Source organism: Pongo abelii, chromosome 12 (assembly GCF_028885655.2).
Source record: "Pongo abelii isolate AG06213 chromosome 12, NHGRI_mPonAbe1-v2.0_pri, whole genome shotgun sequence".
NCBI classification, from domain to species: domain Eukaryota; kingdom Metazoa; phylum Chordata; class Mammalia; order Primates; family Hominidae; genus Pongo; species Pongo abelii.
The window spans coordinates 36,898,159-36,919,319 of record NC_071997.2 but is presented as its reverse complement, the minus strand read 5'-3'; the positions used below and the strand labels follow the sequence as shown (position 1 = coordinate 36,919,319).

Genomic DNA, 21,161 nt, shown 5'->3' with positions numbered 1-21,161 from the left:
TTTTTCAGTTAACACCCTCCCATATCCCTGTGACATACCACTATCATTGTGGAGTTGTTTCATCTGACAATCTTGGAAATTTCTGGGACCAGGGATTTGGATTTTGATAAGAGCGGCTGACCTAGGATAATTTGGTCTTATGCGCACTGTTTTGTTCCTTAGCTTTGTGTCCTGTTTAACTTTGAAATTATCCAGATAATCTTTACACTTAGACATTTTCAGATTTTACTTAAATATCAGGGAGCAAAATATAGGATTGCTCTCTAATTGCCTTAGCCCCAGGGTTCTGTTTTCACTACCTGTTATGTGTTACTATGGTCTTAAGGAGATATCTCTTTTCATCTTTGAGAAATATTCTCCTTAGCATTTTTGATAAACATTACCCCTACATTTTCTTTGTTTTCTCTTTCTAGACCTCTTACTAGTAGGATAACCTTCTGGATTGATCCTCTTGAATTTCAAACCTTTTCTCTTTTTATCTCCTTATCTTTTTGTTCTACAATTAAAAAGATATCTATATCCTCATCTTCCTACCTTTGTAATATGTCATGCACCACTTAATGACTGGGATAGTTCTGAAAAATAAGTCCTTAGGTGATTTCATTATGTGAACATTATAGAGTGCACTCACACAGACCTAGATGGTACAGCCTACTACACACCTGGGTTATACGATGTGACCTATTGCTCCTAGGCTACAAACCTGTACGGCATGTTACTGCACTGAATATTGTAGGCAATTATAACACAATGCTAAGATGTCCTTTTCTAAACACAGAAAAGGTATAGTAAAAATATAGTATACAAGATTAAAAATGGTATATCTGCATAGGGCTCTTACTATGAATGGAGCTTGCAAGACTGGAAGTTGTTCTGGGTAAGTTAACAAGTTAGTGGTGAGTGAATGTGAAAGCCTAGGACATTGCTGTGCACTGCTGTAGAATTTATAAACACTGTATATTATAGGCTACATTAAATTTATAAAAATAGTTTTCTTCAATAATTAACTTTTTTACTTTATAAACTTTAACTTTTTGATTCTTTTGTAATAATGCTTAGCTTAAAACACAAACACATTGATTGTCCAGTTTCACAAAAATATTTTCTTTCTTTGTCTTTATTCTATAAGTTTTCTTCTATCTTTAAATTTTCTTATTTTATTTTCTACTTTATAAACATTTTTGTAAAAAGCTAAGACACCAACACACATTAGCCTAGGTCTACATAATATCAGGATCATCCGCATCACTGTCTTCCACCTCCACATCTTGCCCCATGGGAAGGTCTTCAGGGACCATAATGCACATGGAACTGTCATCTACTGTGATAACAATACCTTCTTCTGGAATCCTCCTAAAGGACCTGTCTGAGGCTGCTCTACAGGTAACTTTTCCTTCGTAAGTAGGACTACACTCTAAAATAATGATTAAAAGGATAGTGCAGTACCTCAGAAATGATGTTGTGATCTTTTCAAAGCATCATATCAAGAGACACTAGATCTTGATTTGTCCAAAAGGTAACTTTAATCCTGTTGGGAAGATGATACCTCAAGGTTTCTGTGCCATAAAGTGATTATTTTTGCCTTTTTTAATTAGTGAGTATCTTGAGGGGAGAAATTTTGATGAAAACAGGATACTTACATAGTCTCACATTTTACTCACTGATTTTGACTTGAATCAACTATTTCTATAATGGCTGCGTTGTAATGATTTCCTAATTCTATCATTCCTTCTTCATTTCTTTATTTTCTTCTTTTGTTCTACAGTAAGGAGGACATTTTACTAATTATTTATTTATATCAGCGATTGATGGATTCTCATTTTATTTCATAGATAATAATTCTTTTCTATAATTATTAATTTTGATGCTTAAATTGTTCTAGAATTGACAAGTAATGACTTCAAACTATGCTACAAGACTACAGTAACCAAAACAGCATGATACTCGTACCAAAACAGACATATAGACTAATAGAGCAGAACAGATACCTCAGAAATAACACCACACATCTACAACCATCTGGTCTTCAGCAAACCTGACGAAAGCAAGCAATGGGTAAAGGATTTCCTATTCAGTAAATGGTGCTGGGAAAACTGGCTAGCCATATGCAGAAAACTGAAACTGGACACCTTCCTTACACTTTATACAAAAATTAACTCAAGATGGATTACAGACTTAAATGTAAAACCCAAAACCATAAAAACCCTAGAAGAAAACCTAGGCAATACCATTCAGGACATAGGCATGGGCAAAGACTTCATGACAAAAACACCAAAAGCCATTGCAACAAAAGCCAAAATATGACAGATGGGATCGAATTAAACTAAAGAGCTTCTGCACAGCAAAAGAAACTATCATCAGAGTGAACAGGCAACCTACAGAATGAGAGAAAATTTTTGAAATCTACCCATCTGACAAAGGTCTAATATCCAGAATTGACAAGGATCTTAAACATATTTACAAGAAAAAAAAAACCATGAAAAAGTGGGCAAAGGATATGAACAGACACTTCTCAAAAGAAGACATTTATGCAACCAACAAACATATGAAAAAAGGCTCAACATCACTGATCATCAGAGAAATGCAAATAAAAACTACAATGAGATACCATATCACGCCAGTCAGACTGGCAATTATTAAAAAGTAAAGAAACAACAGATGCTTGCAAGGTTTCAGAGAAAAAGGAACGCTTTTACACTCTTGGTGGGAATGTAAATTAGTTCAACCATTGTGAAAGACAGTATGGCAATTTCTCAGTGATCTAGAACTAGAAATTCCATCAGACCCAGCAATCTCATTACTGGGTATATACCCAACGGAATATAAATTATTCTACTATAAAGACACATGCACATCTATATTTATTTCAGCACTATTTACAATAGCAAAGATATGGAACCAACACAAATGCCTATGATTGATAGACTGGATAAAGAAAACGTGGTACATATACACCATGGAATACTACGCAGCCATAAAAGGAATGAGATCATGCCCTTTGCAGGCACATGGATGGAGTTGGGAGCCATCATCCTCAGCAAACTAGCACAGGAACAGAAAACCAAACACTGCATTTCCTCACTCATAAGTGAGAGTTGAACATTGAGAACACATGGACACAGGTGTACAACACACACCAGTGCCTGTTGGGGGGTGGGGGTTGAGGGGAGGGAACTTAAAGGATGGGTCAATAGGTGCAGCAAACCACCAAGGCACACATATACCTATGTAACAAACCAGCACGTTCTGCATGTTGACCAGTGGTAATATCTTTGCAAGTTGGTTCCTGGGGCCTTGTAGCATGTCCCAACATTCTTTGATCACTTTTTTACTTACTGGTACAAAAGGATATTCTATTACTCACCTTGTATTTTACTTGCCACAACCCTTGGATCTGCCTTTTCTCTAAGGGAGCCATTTCTCCAAGACATTTTATTAGAGGGTGGGATTTAGAACCCAAGATCTGGGTGCTCATTGGTACCAAGGCATATTCCTCCCAGCCTCCCTCAGGAGGGAAGGCTAGGAAATATATGAATGACATATTCATGTATGTAATTATGAATTCATACAGAAACCTCCAATTCCATTTCATACCACAGGGTTCATCTTAATGTCCACCCTCTACATGCTTGTTAAATCAGTTCTCCAACAGGGAGAAACCTGAGACCCATTAGCCTCAATATATTTATTTATTTGCTTAATCTTGAAATGCCCAGAAGTTGTTTCAAAGCTACTAACCCATATGACTGTGAAAAACAAAGTGACTAAAATTCAATATGTGTATCCATTTTGATCTTTAATCTGAAGTATATAGTCAAAATACGATGTTCAAAAGTTATTTGGGAAAAAGAAGAACCAAAATATTGAGTCAAATAATCACACTTTGAGTAGATCAGCTAAAAGAGACTGCTGGAATTCAACAGAGAAATGATAGGAAATACTTAAGGCAAGGAAGGAGAGGGAAGTGAGGCAGCCTGCTTGGCTGGGACTTACTGAGAGCCTGGAAAGGATTTCCAACATGGGAAAGGTTAAATGAGTGACTACCAGTGATCCACATTCTCACTATGGACTCCTGCTATTCCAGCCATGAGAGTCCCTTGACCCACCTGAGGCCCGAGATTTACACACAGAGCTGCCTGGAGACTACACAATGGCATTGCTCATGAGAGAGAGCTCACTCTGGGTCCCACACACCATGAGGCCTGGGCAGCTATAGCAAGGCACCATTTTGAAAGCCCAGGCCCTGTCAGACTACATCCTGCTCTAGGGCCTACAAGCCCCTGCATCTCCACATCCCTGGTGCTCCAGTGACAGATCCTAAGTGCAGCTGGCTATTGCAGCTGGGTATTGCTGCTGGTTGCGGCCACAAGGTCTAAAGCAGAAGTCACTGACAATGACCCCAGAGCCCTCATTAGCAGGGCCACATCACATTTACAAGTGCCCTGAGGAAAGGCTACTATGCTTGTAGCCACTAACTGGGGTCAAAGTATGTGTCCTGCTAGTTGCTGTTTACAGTGGCTGCCACTGAAAGCAGCTCCACTCTCCTCTCCAGCAAGGCCACAGTGCAGATGCTGTTGCTCTCACTTAAGCATTTGACAGGGGCTTGGGGATCACCCTGCCTCTGCCTACCACCGCCAGGTCCACATGAATCAATGAGGGTTCTTCAGGACAGGCCTGCCCAACCAAGCTCTACTCACCCTTCCTCCACAGCACCCAAGCATATCATCTGAGATCCTGGGGATCACCCTGTACCATCCACCACCACTGGTGCTAAACACACTTCCCAGGGTCATGAGGATGGGTCCACCCAACCTGCCACTAACACACCAGCTGGCACTAACCCACACATGCCACCTGTGGGCCTTCAGATTGGCCTGCACAGCCCATCACAGCCACTGCCAAAACCAGGACAAACCACTTTGGAGCCACGGGATTGTTCCTTGCCCCATTCCCCGCCTGGCCTTGGCCACATCATGTTCACTGCCTAGGGACCTGAGGACCTGCCCACCTGCCCAGCCCACCACTACAACTTCTGGCACCTAAGAAAGCCCAATAATTGGCCCACTTGAACCTACTAACACCAATTCCAGTATACACTACCCTGGGGCCAAAAGACAGGCATACTTGGCCTACCACTGGGGCCTGAGGTCTAGACTACCTGACCTCAGGTACCCAGCAAAACTTCACCATAGCCTCTACCAACAATTTCCTCAGTACCAACAAGACACCAAGGAAATCACAGACATCATGGATGCTGTTTACAGCCAAAAAAAATCATACGTAAATGACACTACTGCACAAATCTGGAATCAAGCCAAAGTGCCCTACCCTATCAACACCATAGAGACATATTCAGGAAAAAGTCCTCCCCTACAAAAGCAAATTCAAAAAACTGGAAGAAGAGACTGTTATGCCAGATGTGCAGATATCAACACAAGGACACAAGAAACATGAAAAAGCAAGGAAATGGGACACCTCCAAAGGAATACAATAATTCTCCAGCAATAGATTTCAATGAGAAAGAGATTTATGAAATCTTGGAAAAATAATTCAAATTCATTATGTTAAATAAGCTCAGTGAGATACAAGATAACTCAGAAAAGCAATACAAAGAAATCAGAAAAACAATTTAGTATATAAATGAAAAATTTACCAAAGAGATAGATAATGTAAAAAAAGAACCAAACAGAAATTGGGGAACTAAATAACTAACTGAATGAAATATAAAATACATTCAAAAGTGTCAACAATAGACTAGATCAAACAGAATAAATAATTTCAGAACTTAAAGACAGGTCTTTTAAAATAACCCAGTCAGAAAAAAAAAATCAAGCCTACATGAAATATGGGACACCATAAAGCAACTGAATATTCAAATTTTGGGTGTCTCAAAAGGCAAAAAGAAAACAAAAGAAATAGAAAACCTGTTTCACAAAATAACAGCTTAAAACTTCACAAGTCTAACAAGATATTTAAACAGCTATAGGCAGCTAAGAGATCCCTAAATAGATACAATGCAAAAAGATATTCTCCATGGCACATTATAGTCAAATTCTCAAAAGTGAATGACAAAAAGAGAACTTTAAAAACAGCAAAAGAAAAATGTCTAGTCATTTATCAGGGAACCTCTATCAGAATAACAGAATAATGATTTCACGGAGGATGGTGAGTATTTCTCAGCAGAAACCTTATAGGCCAGGAGAGAATGAGAAGGGATATTCTAAGTGCTGAAAGAAAAATAAAACTATTAGCCAAAGATACTATACTCAGTAAAGTTGTTTTTCATAAATGTATTTCCTAGACAAACAAAAGCCAAGGAAATTCATTACCACTAGACGGGACCTACAGTACATGCTTAAGGGAGTCCTACATCTGGAAACAAATCTGGAGTCCTACATCACGAAAACACACAAAAGTAAAAAAACAAAACAAAACAAAACCTGTTAGAGGCTGGGCGCAGGGACTCATGCCTGTAATCCCAGCACTTTGGGAGGCCGAGGCAGGTGGATCACGAGGTCGGGAGATCGAGACCATCCTGGCTAACACGGTGAAACCCCGTCTCTACTAAAAATACAAAAAATTAGCTGGGCATAATGGCAGGTGCCTGTAGTCCCAGCTACTCAGGAGGCTGAGGCAGGAGAATGGCGTGAACCCGGGAGGCAGAACTTGCAGTGAGCCAAGATTGTGCCACTGCACTCCAGCCTGGGTAACAGAGCAAGACTCTGTCTCAACAAAAAACAAACAAACAAACAAACAAAAAACCTGTTAGAGCAAATGCACAAATAAGGAAAAGAAAGAACTCAAATGTTACCGCCACAAACAACCACCAAACTGCAATGATAAACAATGAGAAAGAAAGAAACAAATGATATATAAAACAACAAGAAACCAATTAATAAAATGACAGAAATAAGCCCTCATACGTCAACAATAACCTTGAATGTAAATAAATTAAACTTTTCACCTAAAAGATAGATTGGCTGGTGGATAAAAAAGACATGACTCAACTATAGGCTGTCTACAAGAAACTCATCTCACCTGTAGAGACACATATAGACTAAAAGTGAAAAGAAGGAAAAAGGTATTCCATGACAATGGAAACCAAAAACAAGCAGAAGTAGCTATGGTTATATTGGATAAAACAGACTTAAATTGAAAACAGTAAAAACAAACAAAGAAAGCTATTATATAAAGATAAAGGGATAAATTTGGCAAGAGGATATAACAATTATAAACATATATGTACCCAACACCAGAGCACCAGCGATACAAAGCAAATATTATATCTAAAGGGGGAGATATAGTCCAATGTAATAATAGTTAAGGACTTTAACACCCCATTCTCAGTATTAGACAGATCATCTAGACAGAAAATTAACAAAAAACAATTGCATTAAAATTTCACGTTAAATTGAGTAGACTTAACAGACATTTGTAGAACATTTCCTCCAACAGCTACAGAATACACATTCTTCTCATCAGCACATGGAACATTCTCCAGGATAGACTATATATTACATCACAAAATTAATCTCAACAAATTTTTTTTAAATCGAAAATATATTAAGTATTTTCTCACATCACAATGGAATAAGCCTAAATATCAATAACAAGAAGAACTTTGGAAACTGTACAAATACATGAAAATTAAACATTATGCTCCTGAATGACCACTGAGTCAAGACAAAAATTAAGGAGGAAATCCAAAAACTTCTTGAAACAAATGAAAATTAAAAACCTGTGAGATAAAAACCTGTGAGATATAAAAACCGGTGAGATAAATAGCAAGAGTAGTTCTAAGAGGATAGTTTCACATACAATAAAAAGTAGAAACTTTGTAATAAATAATCTAACAGTGCACATAAAGGAACTAGAAAAGCAAGAATAAATCAAACTTAAAATTTGTAGAAGGAAAGAATTAATAAAGATCAAAGGAGAACTAAACAAAATGAAGACTTAAAAAATACAAAGGATCAACAAAACAAAAAGTTGGTTTTCTGAAAAATAACCAAAATCAACAAACTGAAAGCCACACTAACCAAGAAAAAAAGAGAGAAGTCTCTAATAAATAAAATCAGAAACAAAAAAGTGACAGTAGAATTGATATCACAGAAATAGAAGAGCTCATCAGAGACAGTTACGAACAACTATACACTAGCAAACTGGAAAGCCTAAAGAAAATAGATAAATTCCTGGACACACACAACCTACCCATTGAATCAGGAAGAAACAGAAAACCTAAACAGACCAATAATGAGTAAGAAAATTAAATCAGTACTTTAAAAAAAAGTATCCCCAAAAAGAAAAGTCCAGGACTGTATAGCATTAATGCCAAATTCTACCAAACATAAACAGAAGAACTAAAATCAATTTTCTTTAAACTATTCCTAAAAACTGATGGAACTCTTTGAACTGCTTTTGCTGTATCTCATTGATTTTGGTGTATTTTGATTTTTATTTATTTGAATAATTTTTTGGTTTTCCTCCTTAATTTATACCTTGATTTCTCAATGTGAGAATTCGCTGAATTCTCCCTTACTCATTTTGTGATGCCACAATTACCCTGATACTAAAACCAGACAAAGATTATATATATATATATATATATATATATATGTATATATACATGTATAACTAAAACATCATGCTATTGGTATTAAAAAAACACATAGACCAATGGAACAGAATAGAGAACCTAGAAATAAATCTACATATTTATAGCCCACTGAGTTTGGAAAAGGTGTCAAGAACATATGTTGGGGAAAAGATACCCTCTTCCATAAATGATGCTGGGAAAATTGGATAGCCATATGCAGAAGAATGAAATTGGACTGCTACTTCTCACATTGTACACAAATCAACTTATAATGGATTAAAGACTTTAAATGCAAGACCTGAAACTATAAAACCTCTAGAAGAAAACTTAGGGTGAATACTTCAGGACATTGGTCTAGGCAAAGATTTTAGAACTATGACCTTAAAAGTACAGTCAACAAAAACAAAAATAGGTAAGTGAGACTATAATAAACTAAAAAGCTTCTTCATAGCAAAGAATCAACAAAGTGAAGAAATGACCTGCCAAATGGGAGAAAATTCACAAACTATTCATCCAACAAGGAACCAATATCAAGAATATGCAAGGAACTTGATGTGTTTGGGCTGTGTCCCCACCCAAATCTCATCTTGAATTGTAGCTCTCATAATCCCCACATGTCATGGGAGTGACCTGGTGGGATGTAACTGACTCATGGGGGCAGGTTTTTCTCATGCTGTTCTCATGACTGTGAATAAGTCTCAGGAGGCATGATGGTTTTATAAAGAGCAGTTCCCCCACACAGGCTCTCTTGCTTGCTGCCATATAAGACATGCTTTTACTCCTCCTTCACCTTCCACCAAGATTGTGAGGCCTCCCCAGTCATGTGAAGCCGTGAGTCCACTAAATCTCTTTTGCTTTATAATTTACCCAGTCATGGGTGTTTCTTCATAGCAGTAAGAAAATGGACTAATTCAGAACTCAAAAAGCTCAACAGGAAAAAAGTAATAATAATCTGATTACGTGAAACTGGTTACAAAGTGGGTAAAGGACATGAATAGACATTCCTCAAAAGACATACAAATTGCCAATAGGTGTCTAAAAAATGCTCAACATTACTAATTATCAGGGAAATGCAAATCGAAACCACAAGGAGATGTCCTCCTACCACAGTTAGAATGGCTATTATTAAAATGATGAGAAATAGCAAATGCTGGTGATGTAAAGAAAAGAGAATTCTTCCTGGTGGAAATGTAAATTAGTACAGCCACTATGGAAAACAGTATGGAAGTTTTTCAAAAAAACTAAAAATATAATTACCATATGATTCAGTAAGCTTGCTACTTGGTATTTATCCAAAGGAAAGGAGATCAGTATATAAAAGAGACACCTGTACTCACATATTTATTGAAGCACTATTCACAATAGCAAAGATATAAAATTAACCTAACTGTCCATCAACAGATGAATGGATAATAAAAAGTGGTATATATACACAATGGAATACTATTCAGTCATTAAAAAGAATGAAATCATATCATTTGCAGCAACATGGATGGAACTGGAAGTCATTATGTTAAATGAAATAAGCCAGCCACAAAAAGACAAATATCACATGTTCTCACTCATATGTGGGAGCTAAAAATATTGATCCCATGAAGGTAGAGAGTAGAATGACACTTACCAGAGGCTGGGAAGGATGTGTAGGTGGCAGAGGGAGGGATAGAGAGAGGCTGGTTAACAGGTAGAAACATACAGTTAGATGGAAGGAAGAAGCTTTAGTATTCAATAGCAGAGTAGATTGACTATAGTTAACAAAAATACATTGTTCAAAACAGCTAAAAGAGAGGGCTTGAAGTGTTCCCAACACAATAGAAATAACAAGTACTGGAGGTGACGGAAATCTTAAATACCCTGACTTGATCATTACATAGTCTATGCAGGTAACAAAGTATCACATGTACTCTATAAGCATGTACAAATATGCTTCATTTTTAAAAATAAAGTATAAACAGTTATTTGGGCTAGTTTTTTCTCCCTCTTTATTGCGGTAATATTTTTTAACACTTTCTTTTTCTTTTTTTTTTTTTTTGGTGGGGGTGTTTCTAATTCCTGTTACTTAATTTATTTTCTTTAGTATGCATTTGGTGATGGTTTGCTGTTTTATTTTGTTTCTATTCTGAGTTCTGTCAGGCTGTGTTTAATAGTGTCTTGCTTTCTTACATCTCTTCCCCAAGTTCCACTTGTTCTTCATTGCATACTTTTTAAATGGCATTGCTTTGAAATTAATGAAAATTTTATTTTTTGTAATTTTGATCTCCCGCATTTCAATAACTTTCTGGGGAATACTCTTCTTCTTTGGGCGTTCTTTGCTGCTCTTTTCTTCCCCTTTTGGTAGCATCTTTGTATAGATGTTGTATTTAAAAGGTTCTAGTCCCTTTTCTAAAATATCATTCATATGACTGGGTGTTTTTGAGCCAGCTATCTGCAAGAGTTTTTTTAGGAGGAGTGAAGCCAGTGTAAGATTCCAAATTTGTTGCTTTCCACAAAGCACACATTCATTCTCTGCTCCTCAGCCTCCTCATGCAACTGCTTCCTGCAAAATTTTATTTCTATGCAGTTCTACATTTGGGCCACCTCTTTTGCTTTGCTTTACTGTCTTACCTCATTTTCATACTGTCTCTTTTTTCCCAATTTTTCCCTCAAGGTGAGCAAACACTTTCTCAGACTTTACTTTTGTTAGAACTTTTCCAAGTCTGCTGCCACTGAGTTCTGTTGTTGAGAGCCTTTGCTAATAGTTGTTACATCTATATTATATTTTCTTATGCCCTTGACCTCTGAATATTACAGCTGGCTATTGCCAAGAGCTAGTAGCTATTTTCCTAAGGCACCAACTGAAATGGATTCAATGTATTCATCTAAAACAGTGCCAAATTTGTTTTTATAGATGTAACTGTTCCCAATATTCTTAGACTGGTTACTTAAAGAGCAGAGCCTGAGGCATAAGCCTATGTGGTACTGCTTTATTAAGCAGTGTGATCTCATGCACCAGGAGTTTGAGAAAGAAAGCAAGGAATGGGAAGAGACAATGCAAGAGTGCATTCCCGGCTGGCTACCTCTTTACATCAAGCAAGCCTGACTGTTCATATTTTGTTACTGTCTTTTAAGAGGCCCTTTCTGAAGCTTTTATTATAGTCGGTTCATAGAAGAAGCAAAAATGTCCACTGACTTCCATTGCTAAAAGGCTTGCTCCAAAAGGGGGTTAATTTTCTCACCTTTCAAGTTGCACATGCATGGGCACTGCTATGGTATGAATGTTTGTGTTCCGTCCAAAATTCATGTTGACACTTAACCCCCAATGAAACAACATTAAAAGTTGTGGCCTCTGAGAAGTAATTAGGCCATAAGGGCCCCACCCACAAGAATGGACTTCTGCTTTTCTTAAGAAGCTGGAGGGAACTATTTAGGCTCTTTTGCCCTTTCGCCTTTCACCATATGATGACTCAGCACTCAAGGCACCATCTTGGAAGCAGAGACCAGACCTTCATCAGACACAAAACCTGTCATTGTCTTCATTTTGGACTTCCAGCCTCTAGACCTATGAGAAATAAATTTCTGTTCTTTATAGAGTACCCAGTCTCAGGTATTTTGTGATAGCAGCACTGACGGACCAGGACAGCACCCAGCTGAGACTGCTATTCTTACTAAACTTCAGAGTCAACAGATAAGCACCAATAACAGTTACAGGTGGGCAAACAGAAGTCTCTATTACATGGTGGCTGCAGGATGTTAGTTGCTCAGATTTGGATGGCCACAGGTTCTGCTTTAAGACAGAGTCCCAGTTTAGGTCTGTGGTTGCACTGTAGTATTAAAAGCACCTATGTTTTCTCTAAAACCTCTTTGAATTCTATGGCAAATTATATGGCTACCTAGAAACAATCAGTAGTGGACGAGCCAGGAAAAAGCGTCCAAACACCTGAGTCTGAAAAAAGCAGAAGTGGCATCAAAGAGGTGCCTAAGGCACAGTCTGCAACACTTTTCTGGTTATCTTCTACCTTCAAGTACACTCTCTAGTCAGTCACACACTCTGAGAGGATGAGAATGACTTTTCCTTTGTTGGAAATGTTCATATTGATGTCCTAGGGATATCACTTTCTTGGCCATTTGCCTTGAATATTTCTAGATATTCATATAAATAAAATGATAAAATGCATGAGGGAGGGATAGGGTGATGGCCTGCTCTCCCAAAGAAGGTGATGAAGTGTTTATGCAGATGAGTATTCAGTGTGACCTTAGACTATAGTCTCAATCTATAACTTCAATCAAAAATGACTACAATATCAACCTAAAGATGATCAACTTTTAATATGATTTCAATGCTGATATTCGTTGATGGAGTTTAATTAATGGCCCATAATATACTCCTGAAAAGTATCTCTACTCAAAACAACTTCAAGAAAATGCATGTAATACGAAAAATTGTTACAGAGTTCTAAATTCTGCCAAATCTAGAAAGATCATAATCAAGCAAATTATATCTTCCTAAATAATCTCTAAATATTTTCAAACAGCCCAGACATAGTATCCAGAGTACTGTTCTGCTTATTATAATTTTGGCTTCAAAGGTAAAAGTTAATTGGATATATTGAACACCCCAGCAAAACCCCAGAAGTAAAAGTCATCCATTTTAATTAGGAACTGTTCAGAGCATATCATGGTCGGCAATCATCCGAGATGCAGACTATGAGTCATTCTAATATGCAAATCACAAAGCAAGGGGCAAGATTTTTCAAAATGTGTTCTCTCCCACAGACTGGAATTTGCATTTAAAAGCACAAAAACAAATGTCTGAAAGATTTGGTCACAACATCAGCAAAAAGAAGCAAATCAAGGGAAGCGTCAGCTATTATCTGCCAAAAAGCCCTTTTGATATATGACTTGCTAAGGCACACAGAAGGGAGTTGGGATGGGGGCCACAGAGCCCTTCTAATCAACCAACCAACAGACCAAACAATTGTATGTGAGTTAAGAATAAAATGATTGCAGATAAAATGCTGGAAAATTAAAGCTATGAGAAAATCATGTACTTCCACACTCTAATACAGAAACATATTGTTTCCTCGATTTGATGACACCATCAAATAGAAGCTGCATAATCAATTTAACAGCAGGCTTTCGGAGAAAAAGATGTGCATTTTTTGTTTCTTGTAGTCTGCTTTTTTTTATTATTAACTAACCAACAACAGCATACATTTCACATAGTAATTTATCATTCTTTCCTTTTGCTAAAATTTTTTTACTTACAGAGATACAGAATTATTCTAAAAGACTTTTAACATTATGGTGACACACTGCCTTTCAAAATTCATGCTTGTTTGGTTTTTGATATATTTAGCAGCTTTAGGATTACAAGCATAACTTTGAAACATTTCAAAACTATTAAATTTCCTATGATTAAACGTATAGCTTAATTTTTGTCTTATTTGAATCATATTTTGCTGATAGTCATCCAGTTCTTGAAAGTCAGACAGACATTTTAATATGTAGGTAGTCACTGTCTGAGAGATAGAAATATGAATTAATTATAGCAACTATTTCAAGCTTTCACTATGAGAGTTTTGGCAATTTCTACTTCCTTTGACTATATTGCCTGGATATGAAAGGCATTTTTTGGTATACAAAATGACTGTATTTTTAAATCTATAGTTGTTAAGCTAAATTTCTTAAATATTTTAAGCAAATAATTACAGATCCAAAACTAAGTTAAATTGCAAATGCTACTACTACTCCACCACCACCACCACTATTACTACTAATACTAATACTATTATAAATAACTCAATAGACATACCTGTATTTAGAGGATGCAAAATACTTTCACAACAAGGCCAAATCCATGGACATTAATCAGTGCTAGTCAATAATCATTTACAGATAATTTTCTCTTCTGGCTGTAATGGAGTGGCTTGCAGCAGAATGACATTATTCCCACTGTGAATACTTACAAATTTATTTTAAATCCTTTTAAAGAAATTGGACGGTGTCTGAGGTACTCCAAAGATTTGAGTGTCCAGATTTTGAAGGAGAAAGGAAGTACTTAAGGTGCACCTATTTATCTGTATATTGCTTTTCTTCTCAAAATATTTTTTGATTCATGGACCATAGGAAGAGTCTGAGAAGCTGGTCAGTGAGTGACCACTAAGCGGCAGAGAAGCCAGTAACAGCTGTAGGCAACACCATAAGCCTGAAAAGACAAAAAACAGAATTTGGGCCCACAAAGGTAGCCAAGATAGGTTTTCACAGAATCAACATTCAACTTTTTAAATTTTCTTCATCACTTGTTTGTTTACGTTTGCACTGATTTCTGCTCTTCTCAGCTTTCTCTTATAGACAGCAAAGATTTGGCTCTGCCTTTTGTATTCAGTCTGAAAACCTCTGCCTTTTAATTGGAGTGTTTATATAATTTACATAAAAAGTAATGATTGAGAAGGTTGAATCTAAATAAGCCATTTTGTTATTGCTTTTCTATTATTGCCGTCTGTTTTTTGTTACTCTTGGCCTCTTTTCCTGCCTTATTCCAATACTTTTTCTTTCTCATTCAAAGAAAAAGAATTTTAACTCAACATGTAATCAAGGAGCCATTTAAAAAAATTAATACTCGAAAGGCGTGAGTAGAACAATCTTAGATGTCATCATGCACTTTCCCAGGGTCAGTTTTTTTCTGAAGAAAGGAGGTATATCAACAGAAAGGGAACACCAAGTTGCCACGGATTTCTATGCTTAGGCATTCTGCCCTGTTTGTGGATCTTCATTCATAGCCAAAGTAAAAACTACCCTTTATGGTAGTCATTAGTGATGTTTAGAAAAATTCAGAGGTCAGGTATGGTAGCTCACACCTGTGATCCCAGCACTTTCAGAGACCAAAGCAGGCAGATCACTTGCACTCTGGAGGTTGAGACCATCCTGGGCAACAAGGCAAAACCCCATCTCTACAAAATAAAAAATTTAAAAATAAAAAATTAAATTAAATTAAAGACAATTTCAGCATCTTCTTCTTCTTTCTAAGCACATGGTAGGATCTACTTTCCCTGCCCTTTGAAATTAGGCATGGACATGTAACTTGCTTTCATGGTGAAACATGATTGAAATAGTATCACTTTTGGGCAGAAACTCTAAGAGCAAACAAACAAACTGCAACATTTTTTCCAGCACCTAGATCATAAAAGCCATGTAAAGTCAGAGTCTCTGCAGCCTGAATACCTAAGTAGCTGCAACAAACCTCCTGCTGACCGTGAGAGAAATACAGTGTAATTAAAAAAAAACAAACAAAAGAAACTGTGTGGCAAGTTGCTGATTTGGGGCTGCTTATTACAGCAGCACAACTTAACTCATCCTTTCTGATATACTCTTTAAAATCTTTTGGCCAGTGTCTCCCCATGAGCAGTGGGTCAACTGCAGGTGGCTAAGGGTCACATGCCAGTGGCTAAGGGCAGGCAAGGAGCTGCTACCAGTTCAGTGTTGGCTCTGGCGTCAGGGTCGTTGTGTTCTGACAACCTCTCTGATGGCCGTTTCTGAGACAGCAGGTGCAGGTGCGGCCGCTTTAGCCCTGAGCAGGCTCTGCGGCTGCTTGCACGTCTCTGCTAGTGCCCGACCCTTCTCTTCACGGACCTTGAGCCCATAGCCCAAGTGCCAGGCAATGGCAGCCTCGCACCAGCCCATCAAGAGGATCCTGAAGAACAAGACCTCCAGGACTTCTCTATGGTGGCGTTGTCAGAACAGCCGCGCAGAAGTGTCGACGAGGAGCTGAGTAAAAAATGCCAGAAGTGGGATGAAATGAACATCCTGTCGCCATATCGTCCAGCAGACAAAGACTATGATTTAATGAAAATAGATGAACCAAGCCCTCCTTACCATGGTATAATGGGGTGATGATGAAAATGCATATAGTGATACAGAAACCACTGAAACCATGGTATCAGATATCTTAGCTAAGAAATTAGCTGCTGCTGAAGGCTTGGAGCCAAAGTATTGCGTGCAGGAACAAGAAGCAGTGGAGAGGAGGACTTCTCAGCTGAAGAATGAAAAAAATCAGATAATTTGAAATGAAAAGGAAGCTTCACTACAATGAAGGACTCAATACCAAACTACCTAGACAATTAATTTCAAAAGACCTACATGATGATGACGAAGGTGAAGAAATGTTATAGACTGCAGATGGAGAAAGCATGAATACAAAAGAATCAAATTAAGGATCTACTGCAAGTGACCAACGGCTAAACAAATCACGAAGTTCATAGATTTGTTCAACATTGCAATTGTTGGATATAAACTCTGTTACTATAATACATTGCTTCTTGTTCTCCACAATTCATGACTTAAGTACCAAAATGCATACCAGTTATTATAAATTGCCAAGAATTAAATGATAACCTTAGAGACTGATCAGACTGAAAATGCCTAATTGATATATATATTCTTGTGCCTAGTACTTTACCACAAATACAGTGTGATATCATCATTCCAAAACCGCATTACTTATGTAAAAACACTTGTTAATATGTATAAGATAGTATATAGCTTTTTATGCTTTAGAAGTTAAACTGTATCTTTAAGGGGGAGAGGAACTAATTTATTTTCATCACTCTAAATGTAGTGGTATCTCTTATAAAGTGTGTCTTTTTTTTTTTGATGAAAAGCCAATTGAACAACAGGATATATAGACTGATAAATATTCAGGCTGAATAGTATTTTAACACTTGTCTACAACTTGATTTCTCTGTTTAATTGAAAAGGATTATAAGAGTTACCCTTGCATTTTCTGGCCTGCTACCTTTAAAATTCCTGTTGAGTTTCTTTGTATTTACAAGGAAAGGACTGAACTTTTTCTCATCAAAACTAGCTTTTTCCCCACAAATAAATTATCAGATTAAACTTGCACTAATGTCAGCTCTGTTTTTTTTTTGCTTTGTTTTGTTTTTTGTTTTTTATGTTTTTGGTACACTGGGCAGACTTCAGAGCAGTTTTTTTGAAATAAATATTCTAATGGAGCTATCTCGGCATTCCCTTTAAATATCTGTCTTAACCTTCTTCTTTTATTTCCTACTCCTTTCCACACATACGCACACAATCCTTTACCTTTTAAAGGATCATTAAGATTGTCACAACATTAGGAACTCTTTCTCTCACTCTTCTGTCATTTGCTGCGATATTGAAATTCTTATTTTGACCATCAATGCCCATTAATTCTTCTAATACATGAAGAAAATAAATTGAGTAGCAGCAGTACTATAGACAGGAAATAATTTAACTGCTGAATTTCTATACCTCCCTGATTTACAGCTTGCTAATTAAATTGCTATTATTAGTTTTTTTGGCTTACATAGACTTAAGAAAACAACTAACTGAGGTTTTTGTTGTTGTTGTTGTTTTGGAGGGGGGTTTTTTGCATGAGGAGAGAATTGTGTGTAACCAGTGATACGATTATTCCTGAATGTACAGACAGAAGTAAGCCTGGACATTGTTTAATTTAAAAATTTTAAATAGTCCCTGCTTTAAGGGAATACAATAATGTATACTATGACAAACGTACTTTATTCTTCTAACACAGTAAGAATTATTTGGAAATTTTTTTCCTGAAATGAAATGCAGGAAAGCCCTGTGTGTCTTGGTTTAGTGATGGTTTCCTCTCTAGCCAATTCTTTGTATCTTAATTTTTTGTTAGTACCAAAATACTCTGTTATATAAACAGACTTTTAAAATAATTTCTGTATACTATATATATAAGAAGGCTTTTATTGAACAGCTTATCTTCCACTTGCAAGTTTACGGAAATATCAGTATGTCAAAATAAATAAAAAGTGGGAGAATTCATTGCTGTTAGAAGAATATGCTTATTATTTTGATTTTTTAAATGGGATATAATCAAAGTACTGCTGAACTATAGGTGTAGTATTCTACTAAACATTTCATCTAGTAATACCACTGATTTAGAAACAAAACTGTTTATCTCTGCTTTCTGAATTTAGAATGTTGTGATTACCTGCTAAAATCTGTTTTGGCAGATATGGAGATTAAGTCTGTACATATGTGGGCACATGTATTCATGCACCCAGACTTCTGATATTGGTTTTCCCATTTTTGAGTTCTTAGAAAGTATCCACATACTCCTTGTTTTTGGTAGAAGTAGCTGTTGTGCAACGAAGAAAAGATAAGACTTTAAACAGTTGATTCTTTTTGTGTTTTCCTCAAACTATTTTTTGAAATTTAAATCACAAGCAAACTGATTTTCTGGTTTTTAGAAAGTGGATGACTTTCATCTCATTTCATTTCAGAGGAATAAGACATGCCAAACAGCATGCTCAGTAGGATTTTAGATAGTCAAATGCAGCTGAGGAAAGGTATTTTCAAGTCATAAGTGGCTAATTGACATGGTATGAACTAGTCAAAATATGAACCATTATGATTCAAGTTAGATTTTCCTCTGGAGAGATAGATCTGAATGTTCAGTTCTAGTCAAGGTAGATTTTACTTTCAACTTTTTAATCAATATCACTCTCTGTGCTTAATTCTTTGGTGTTACCTTGTCTCTTTTCATTTGTCTAAAATTCTGCAGGGATGACTAAAATTTGACATAATGGTATAAATGGATTGTTAAGAGTAACTTTAAGTTGAAGATTGAAGCAAGATGCCATTTTCCCCATGACTTTAATTTTGTTTACATATATCCCCTTAAGTTAGTATACATTACACATATTGTAATAAAATACAATAATATGAAAATAAATAAATTTAAAAAATATTTTAGGTGAGGTAATGCAGATTTTACAGCTTTGTGTGCAGACAAACACACAAAGACACACACAATTTGAGTTTCTTCTAAAACATGGTTGTGTTATATTTTGCCAATATTCATGGTCTGATTTGTACTTTCATACTCAACTTTACTCAACATAGAATTTAATTTTTTAGCTTCAGAAATTATTGTGTTAATATGTAGAATCACATGCTTTGGGTTATCATTAGTGCTTTCTGTCTAGTCCTCTTATAATTGCACCTTTCATTCTCAATATTCAATCTAAAAAAATCTATTCTTAGAAAAAAACTAATTCATTAAAAGGAAAGTTTTGGGAAAGGCTACTTAATATGTATATCCCCTAGGTAGTCTATATATTGCCTTATTATTCAAAGACAAGAAAGTTACTAAAATCACATTTTGTCAATGAAAAAGTTAAATATTGGGCTTAGTAAGGCATATCATTAGATTCCAACTTATCTATATTTTTAACAATGATCTGTAAATTACAGAATAAAAACTTTTCGCCTGTACCAGCCACTGAGATCTGCTAATAGTAAAGTTCCAAATCAATGCAAATAACTTTTATAGAATCATAAAATTATAAACCTTATTTATTAATTCAATATATACTAATTAACATAATTCTCAATCATTACTTTTTATGTAACCTTATATAAACACTCCAATTAAAAGGCAGAGGTTTTCAGACTGAATACAAAAGGCAGAGCCAAATCTTTGCTGTCTATAAGAGAATGCTGAGAAGAGCAGAAATCAATGCAAAAAGAAACAAACAAGTGATGAAGAAAATTACCGAAGTTGAATGTTGATTCTGTAAAAACAAATCTTGGCTACCTTGGTGGGCCCAAATTCTGCTTTTTGTCTTTTCAGGCTTATGGTGTTGCCTACAGCTTTCTTGCATTCTTACAGAGGAGTCAGATAATAAATGTATTTATATAGTGTAACATATATAAGATGGTAAGACCCTAGAACATTATAAGTCATCAAAAATCTGAGATTTCCTCTGCTCCTTATGTGTCTCAGTTCCTCTGTGCTTCTGCTTCTTTAGTTTAATTATACTGTTTCCTCCCCTCTTACTTCTATTTCTATCCAAACATTCACTCTACATCATGGTTTCTGATTAGCCATAATTTTTGTTTTCTCCTAAATTCACCTTCCTTAGACTCATATTCTACTTCATGGTCTTTCTTGAAACATCCTATTAGTTTCAGAGCCCAGTTTCAGCTTCTTCTATCTCTTCATATTTTTCAGCTTAAATTTCCAAGAGAGAGATTCAGATTTGTCCAGCAGGTCCTGGCATAAACCACTTACAAAGCATGTAGACCCCCCATACTTGGATGAGATGCCCACCTCAATCAGTCAGAACCTGAGGAATAATGTCTTCCCTAGGCACACAATGGACTGGGGACAAAAGGGTCAGGAGCAGAGACATCTCCCTTGAGGAAGCAGTAGGCATGGCCCAGGATTATTCTGCCAGTTATAAGCGTAGAAAGAAAAAAACACCTCTACTTAGACTACAGATTTTTAGCTACCTATTCAATCCAAAATAAAAATGAGGAGTGTGATGGTTAATATTGAGTGTTAACTTGATTTGATTGAAAGATGCAAAGTATTGCTCCTGGGTGTGTCTGTGAGGGTGTTGCCAAAAGAGATTAACATTTGAGTCAGTGGACTAGGAGAGGCAGACCCACCCTCAGTCTGGGTGGGCACCATCTAATCAGCTGCTAGCATGGCTAATATAAAAGCAGGCAGAGGAACGTGGAAGGATTAGACTGTCTAACTTTTCTGGCCTCCAACTTTCTCCCATGCTGGATG

General features: G+C 36.4%; 1 pseudogene; it reads left to right on the top strand.

Annotated features, from left to right (window-relative positions):
- Positions 1–16,229: 16,229 nt before the first annotated feature.
- Positions 16,230–16,830, top strand: LOC100456908 (protein phosphatase inhibitor 2 family member B-like; annotated as a pseudogene).
- Positions 16,831–21,161: the final 4,331 nt, after the last annotated feature.